Below are 8,717 nucleotides of genomic sequence, written 5' to 3'. Positions count from 1 at the left end.
TGGTTCACAGTAAAGCGAATTACTAACACATCAAACGGCAGAACTGAATGAAACTCCATTGCACCTATCGACAAAATTAAATCATACTTAATAAAATAGGTATAGGTAAATTAGGTAACTTTCAGCAGAATCTTTGAGTTTATAAACCCAAGTATCTGCGTCATACCTGCCTGGTATTTATATGGACTTAATGAGGGTATTAAAATTGAACATAATTTTTAAAAATAAAATACTTTCATATTTAATCCAAATTGTTTTATATTTGCACCCTTCACATTGCATTTCTTAATAAATCGATTGTACTTAACGAAGTAATTCGATTCTGGTGCGCCGCCAGCGTAAACCGTTAGCGCAAGCAGGGTAAACAATACCATTATCATCCACTAAAAATTGCCCACTATATAACCTACTTCATATTTAGTTTCATAAATTTACTTTACGAAGGTCTGTATGATGTATAGTAGCAAATAGGTGTTTAAACTGGATATTGCCTAAGCAACTGAATTTCTCTTCATATCTAGTTTGTTTAAACTTTATAGATAAGATTTGAATGAGCACGTAAATTTAATTTTGGACTTTTAAATGAAGATAACATTAATACTACATCTTATTTCTATGAACAATGGTTATAAAATTATATATAAACCTTATTGATTTACTAAAAATCATCTATTAATAAAATTGTATTATTTAAATGAGATAATAATAAACCTTGTAGTTCATTAATTATGCCATTCATTTATGTATATTGCTATAATCTACATAAATTAAAATTAATAAAAAAAAATCTTACTTAGAAATTTTTACGTTACTTTAAAAATAATAAAAGAAAATAAAACATTCGTATTGAAAATTTTGTTTCAAATCAAAGAATAAAGTGGATTAGTTCATAACATTTATTTAGAAGTGAAGAAAATTACTCAGAAATAAAAGGACCATAATGTGTGCTAAAATAAAGACATACTCTGTCAGAAGTATAGGAATACAGGTATAAATATTCCTGAACAATATCTACTCCTCGTATATAAAGTACATAGTTATATGAAAATTATCACTTTCTCCTTTTGTACGACTATGTTCGATTGCATGTGACACCTGTCTTTCACTTTTCCTCAGACGTTACAGAGAATGTGACATATATTAACTAAAATCTTACTTGAATCATAGTAGTGACGGTCATTTAACTGATTATTACACTTCCATAATTGAATCCTATATTCGCCTTTCAGTACGATACCAATGGTGTACTTAAATATATATTATAACATATACCTAATTATATCATACCGTATTACTAACAAAATATGAAATCAGGACACAAATAGTGGGAACATAGTCAATGCGTTTTATACAGTAATAATAATGCAACAGTCTAGCATTATTTTTTTTATGTCTTACTTAATAAAAACTTTACTTAACAATAAACGCGAAAGTTTGCGAATATCGATAGATATTTGTTACTGTTTCACGTAAAAACTACTGAACGGAGTTTGATGAAACTTTAAAGTAATATAACTCATAGATCAGAATAACATATATGTTATTCTATAGCCTATAGGCTAGAAATGTCATGCGTGTGAAACTGCGGGAACAGCTAGTTCCTAATTTAATAAGATCAATACCTATACCTTGTTTTTACTTTTATCCATAAGTCCACTCGTTTCGGTATCTTTTTCATCTTGGGATTGCATGATACTAATTTCACTGCACTATGCACTATTGTACTATTCATATATTACAATACACTGTGACACTAACTAAATAACACTTTATGGTGCACGTTCTGAAAGGTTTGATAACGCGATAGGCAGTGATAACTACATTTACACATACATAGGTACCTTGAGAGAAAATTATTTATTATTTGAGATCTCTACACACAATACACTGCATAGGCGAAAATTTTGTTACGAAGTACTTTATTCCAATATGTTGCAATTGATTCCACGTAAGTAGATAGAAGTACCTATGTGTTTAAAAAAAATGTAAAGTGAAGTATAAGATGAAAATTATGGTAAAAAAATCTATGAATTAAACACTAGTTCACGTGGAATTATAAAACTGATAACTTCACTTCTATTACACTTTATTTTAACACTTTGTTACTGAAGGCTGACCGATACGAACGCGTGTAATGTAAATTGTATTCAACCATCGGAGTTAGCTAGCAAACAATAAACAGATATTGTAAATCTGTAGTAGTCTCGAAAAATTTACAGCTTCGTAATTGACCTAACTGTCAGGTAGAAAACATGCCAATCATGGTTAGACACCATTAATAGTAAAAAATGTGGAGAATGACGTAATCTCTATTTATACTTATACATAGTAGGTACGTAGGCATGAAATAGATTCGCACATAGGTCACGTGCATTGAAAGTTATATAACTTTAGTATGGCGGACTCTAGTGTCGTTAGAAGGCATTCAATTATGAGACACTATAGTTTTTAATAGACAACCTCTTGCCTGATGACATAAAAGTATAATACACTTATGAATTATATCTTATATCTACATACAGTAACATTATAATTTGTACAGCGTGACAATTAATTTGCGCCGAAATATTTAACGTAGATTTAACGACTTTTTTATCGTATCTCGCGATATGAAATATCGTTTTTATATATAAGTAGTACTGTACGACAAAAACGTCTGAACTTTGCCAGTGCGTATTCTGTAGACATAAGTAAAATGTAAATAAAATAAAAAAGTAGCAGGCATGGAACTTGACATCCGGCGAAGGTGTTCGATATATTTTTTATGATTTATTATTTAGATTAATATATATTCTTTACTTATTTTTTTTTTTTATAAAAAAAAACACATTATTATTGAATAAAACGCTCTTACCAGTATAAACCTATATATACGATTGTGTTAGTCAAACAAGCAACCACTGGAAAATAAAGCACTACGTTATACCGCTATATCATCAAAGTCCAATACATATTAATCTGTACTAATTATTATAACTGAGAAAATATGACTGACTGTTTGTTATATTTTCTTGACTCCATTATTAATAATGTTACGTCGACGACAGACCGACCTCTACGTGGACGCTCTACGACTCCTCACGCTCATCCATTATACAATTACTATAGATTCCCAGCTTTTTCAGAAATTATTTTCATCGTAGTAATCTTGTGTGATAAACGTACGTGTTATGTGATGTTCATACAATCGTATATTTAATTGTTACTTAATTCGAAACGAGGAAATTCGACGATGGACCAAACTGCATAACTTAACTCTCCAAGACTGTCAGCTGAAGTGACAGTGGTCATATCAGGGCATATCAATACAGTCAGCAATGGTCTGATATCATTAGACTCTTTCTAAGAAAGGAAGGAACATGCAGCCTTAAGTAAACACAGAGAACGTTTACTCTCTTATTCATTATTTAGTTGCTTCCCCGCGATAAAAGTAAATGTTATGAGAATTAAATGTCAGAAATTTTGTTGTGAAAAGATAACAAACAGAAACACTTTCAGAATCTCTCGGTAGTCTAGCGGTATAGGTATTCGTCTGGGTGTTTTTACGTGTATTATGTATGTATTTACAGAAAATACATATACATATAAGTATTTATATCAGTTGTCTAGTATCCATAACACAAGCTCTGCTTACGTGGGACTAGATTGCGCTGTGAATATTTACTGTGTTTATTTTTTTTATGTGTATGTTGAGGATGCAAATAAAATAATTATATATCTATCTATATCGTAATAAACCATGTCGCATTATAATCTTTACATAGTAGAAAAAAAGACGCTAAAGTGTTCCCTTAGCTCTTTCAATCTACGTAATGCAGATGTTAGCAATAGGTAGATTGAAAGGTTTATATATATAATACATGTACACTCGCGCGAAGCCGGGGCTTGTAGATAGTATTAGGATGAAGTATATAACTACCTAGCTAAGGCTATCTACTTTTCCAACAAGATTGTCTGAACGATAAGATGTACATATCTACCTCTTACATATTCCCAGAATCTCAGTTCAACAAATTAGGTAATGCACACAATCTAACTTCGAGATGCAGACACATATATGTACTTAGGTATTTATTCTTTTTACCACTAGGATTTTCAGTATCACTAATAATTAAGCTTTTCAGGCTTTCGGTAGTTCCTCTTATCAGAAGTAGCCAGTGGAACTAATAAAATACTGAATTACCTATATTTGTCTGTCTATTACGTTTTTACAACTAAACGGCTGCATTAATCTGTATTTATAATCTCAAACAAGACAGACATACTCGCTCATAATATCTAGTGAATTTATAAACAATAAAATTTACTTATAGCTATATAAATTTGCCTACATAATACAAATTCGGACATTAGCTCAAATCTACGTTAGTCTCAGTAGGATAAACCCACTGCTGTCTTCAGTGATTCTTCTATATCTCGGTGTCACAAAATATACCTATATAACTTCTTAGTTGTTTTCGTGGTAGTAGAAACATAGTTGACTCTTCAATCAAACAACAAACTCAAAATCGCTACAGCTAGCAAAATTGCTACAGAATCGACAACGATTTTGAGTTGAGCTGTTATTCTATTGGTGGATACGTAGTCGATGAACAGTAAATTCTAACTGGAATGCTGGAATGAGAAATTAGCTGTTACCTATTTTTGTAAGTAATAACCATCACCTGCATATAACATGATCATATTTTTTCAATCTACCGCTCATTCGGAAAGCTGATCACAAGAAGAATGAGCAAGAAACTTGCGTGTTGCTCTTTTAAATAACTTAGTTTGATACTTTGCAGTTTTAAGTTGAAATGTGAAATGCAAGCTGCCAACTAGAACCAATGCAATTAAATAGTCAAATAGAGAAAATATTAAATATACAACCAACTGGTTGAGTAACTAATAATCATAAAATATATGATGATGCACGTGCCGCATATAATATCGTGTACCTATCATATTATCATTGCTGAGGACTAAGGTACGTGTATAAAACAATTTAACACTTGGAGCACGATATTCAGTATTATTTTAAAAGAAACTGTAATAATAATAAAGTCCCTAGGTAACTCGCACAGGGCAGAGCATAAGCAGACCTTATGTTATACTCATAACTGGACTGGTAGGAATACGTAGACATTTATTTTAGGAAATACATACAATACACAGAAAACACCCATAGGTACACAAACAATTATACAAATGTTTGCATCATGCCAGGAATTGAATCCACGACCGTCGGAAGTAATGTGTGCTAAACTGCTAAACTATTGATTGAATACTAGGACGATGACTGTATAAGTAATTGCTTATTGATATTGCAGATATACCTGTGTAGTGGTGTGGAATTAAAATGAAGTTTAACCAGTATTAAGCAATGGATATAAGTATTAAGAAAGGAACCTGCAATGTGAAGTTTTTCACAAGGAGATCCTTTATTCGCAGTATATATTTGAGTAATGAATTGTTTATAGTAAGAAAGTGTAATAGGTAGGTATTGTATGTGCATGACGTACAATTACCTACAACGTCGTCATCTCTCTGTTATACAATATAAATGAGTAAGTACGTGATATTTGGCCTCCCAGTACGCACATACGTTGTCCAAATTATACTTCTACTATTGAAATACAGAAAGTGAAACCGAACCACAATTAATATATATAATTTTATTTGTAGATAATTTCTACATTAAATTAATATAAAAGATATGATAAACAAAGCGTGAAATACTTTAAAAAATGTGACTTCTGCAGTTTTATTTTATTCACTATTTAGTATTACGCTGCACACTTTTTGTTTTATCTTGATAGTCCAGTGCTGTTACATGCAGATGCAAATCAGTCGTACAGGTATGTATCCATAAATTAAGGCTATGAGTTTAGAATGTGTGAGAGATGATACTTTATTAACTATCATCGTTATTAGGTAAATTCAATTGAACAATATAAATATTATAAAATTGACTCTCCTAATTGATTTATCGACGTACAGCTAAAATTATTCTTAACACGAGTAATTTTGTGACAAATAAAGTATTTAGCTCTCTCGACGTTTCGACTAAATTGCACTAGCAACTTAAGACTCGGTTAATAATATAAATAATGTATATTAAACACGAAAGTTTGAAAATAACTAGCACAGCTTAAAGTTACGAAATCTGAAATGTTGACCAACAAATTATTTCATAAAGTTCGAGTCGTTATGCTCCATCTAATGTTGTTGAATATAAGATGGGTGTCTCCTTTATCATACTCGTAAACGCATGCTACTTGTGCTAATCGGATGATCATTCTGAGTTACAGCTGATAATTTCACTTATCTTTATTTTCTTTATAATACAATAATTAATGCTTAGTATAAAATTGTAGAGTTTGTAAATCATAATAATGTTTTTGATAGTAGCGGTTTCTATGTTGATTATCGCATGCCTCTTACTTGTTATTGTGTAATTGTTTATTTAAAAAAACGTTTAATCAATAAAACAAAAATAAGTCTGCGTTCCGAATGAGTGATAGAAATAAAATATGACTATTCGAAAGCGCTTTTCTTGAGTTTATTTGAATAAAGATTATATCTAATTTCTATTTCAGATTAAATTGTTAGTTTCTTTATATATAGAATGTACAGTTTCACTGTATTTTAATAAAATCTTATTTGAAGTGAGTCAGTTCCTTTTGGAATAAAACTACATTCTGAACGGACAGCAGATGAGTATTACAAGTAAACGTTTCATTTTATTTCAGACATGGTCTAGAAGCTTATCTATAGGTATGGCGAATATGAAAAACAAAAAGACAAAAAAACTAAAGAAAAAAACAAGTGAAATCTATATTTAATAAATATGTTTGATTGAATTTCAACGTAAGCACTTCCTTGCCAAGAAAGGATTGTTGAAAATTGTATTTTATATATGTGCAAAGCCGCAACAACAGCTACTAAGTATATAAGTAGATGTAACGTATATATATAACTCACTTTGATGTGAACATACATATATTACCATAATATAATAGATAATAATAATAATAACCCAGGACCACTTACACAGCGCCATCTACTCCCAAGCAGAATAGAATAAAAAAACATTTATTCAAATAAACATTAAAGCAGTTAATAGTCATCATTTATGTATTATTACTTTTTCACTCATTGAGAAAGCTGTTTCATGACAAGAATAACGAGCAAGAATGTTGGGTGTCGCTCTTTTAAATAATTTAGGTACAACTAAATTATTTAAAAGAATATTTTAGATTTTTAATTTGAAACGTGTAAATACAAACATACTATTAGAGTCAAAATATCAGATCTCATCAATATTAGTCAGGGTTAATATTATGGGTACTAGACAACTCATATAATTACAGTTTTTTATTGTAAATTAATACTACATACCTAATATACATAGAAAAACCGTAGTCGGCTTTGTATAAATATAAATAATGCCTAGGTGTTAAGTAACTATATCACACAGGACAATAGAAACAGAGTCATCTAGTCTCAACCTAAGCAAAATTTGTGTTATATGTTATTAGACAACTGATACAAATACATTACAAAACGTACAGTACCACAAACTTGTCCAACCTGGTGACTGAAACTTGAACTAATGTCGCCATTTTGAAAAGGGTAAAAAACATTTACCAAAATGACATTAACATTTCAAAGTCAAAGGTGTCCAGAACAAGAATCAAAGAAGGCTTTAATAATCACTGATTCAATGAATAATTATGATCATCAGCCATTTTACGAGACCTCTGTAAATATTTGCCATGCTTTCTATAAATATTGTAGAACATAAATTATTACATACAATTCAATCAAAGTACATTCGGTAAAGGTTCCATGGGTGTGCAATTAATCTTTCTGCGGAGTTAAGACTATGGCAAACTACATCGTAATTAGTATTTGTATTTCTAATAAACATGCATAATAAATCACTTAACTTGATAGGTCGTATACAATATTTTACAACAATATTTCATATAGAATATTAGTGTACTTATTTACATTATCGATAACCCATTGTTGTAATTAACTTATAGACTATTGTGCCTTCATGTCGTTTCAGAGTAGTGAATTCTATTGTGAAAAATGATTTGTAACTTTACGTAGTAAACTCTTCAGAATATCATAAAATATGCCGACCACGATAAGCCGTAATCTATGTATAATGGTATATATTTCCAGTTTAATCTCATTAGTACTTGAGACAAAGCTAGGTACTTATAGTACTGACGTAGGTATCAAGAAAATTGACTCTTTAATAATGACAAACAGATCGTCATCAGTTAGAATCTCAGGGCATGACGCATTAGTTATGTTATTTTCTAAACAAAAAACGTTTTCGTCCTCTTACTGTAAGTAGGGTTTTTTTTTTCTCTTTTTAAAAATTGTGCCAAAAATTATATGTACAAAGATCAATGTTAGGTACTACATGTACATATAGTTGTTGTTTTTATTTATCAGCTGTAATAATATTACAGTTGTCGCTTAGGAAACTTTGGAGATTTAGAATTACAGCAGGGGTGGTCTAACGGTTTAGCTTACTACATCGACATACTTCCTTAATGATCATTAATTTAATTCTTCGCACAGTACATATATTTGTATTCAAGAATATGATTGTTTGTATAGCTTTTGGTGTTCTGCGTAAATTGAATATTTTCAAAAAAAATTGTCTATGTATTTATTTGTCTAGCACCCGTAACATAGGGCTGGCTTAACTGGGG

The sequence above is a fragment of the Achroia grisella genome, unplaced genomic scaffold, assembly GCF_030625045.1.
Source record: "Achroia grisella isolate CSIRO2021 unplaced genomic scaffold, CSIRO_AGI_Agris_v1 utg1064, whole genome shotgun sequence".
NCBI classification, from domain to species: Eukaryota; Metazoa; Arthropoda; class Insecta; order Lepidoptera; family Pyralidae; genus Achroia; species Achroia grisella.
The sequence above is the reverse complement of the archived record's forward strand: the minus strand, read 5'-3'. Positions refer to the sequence as shown.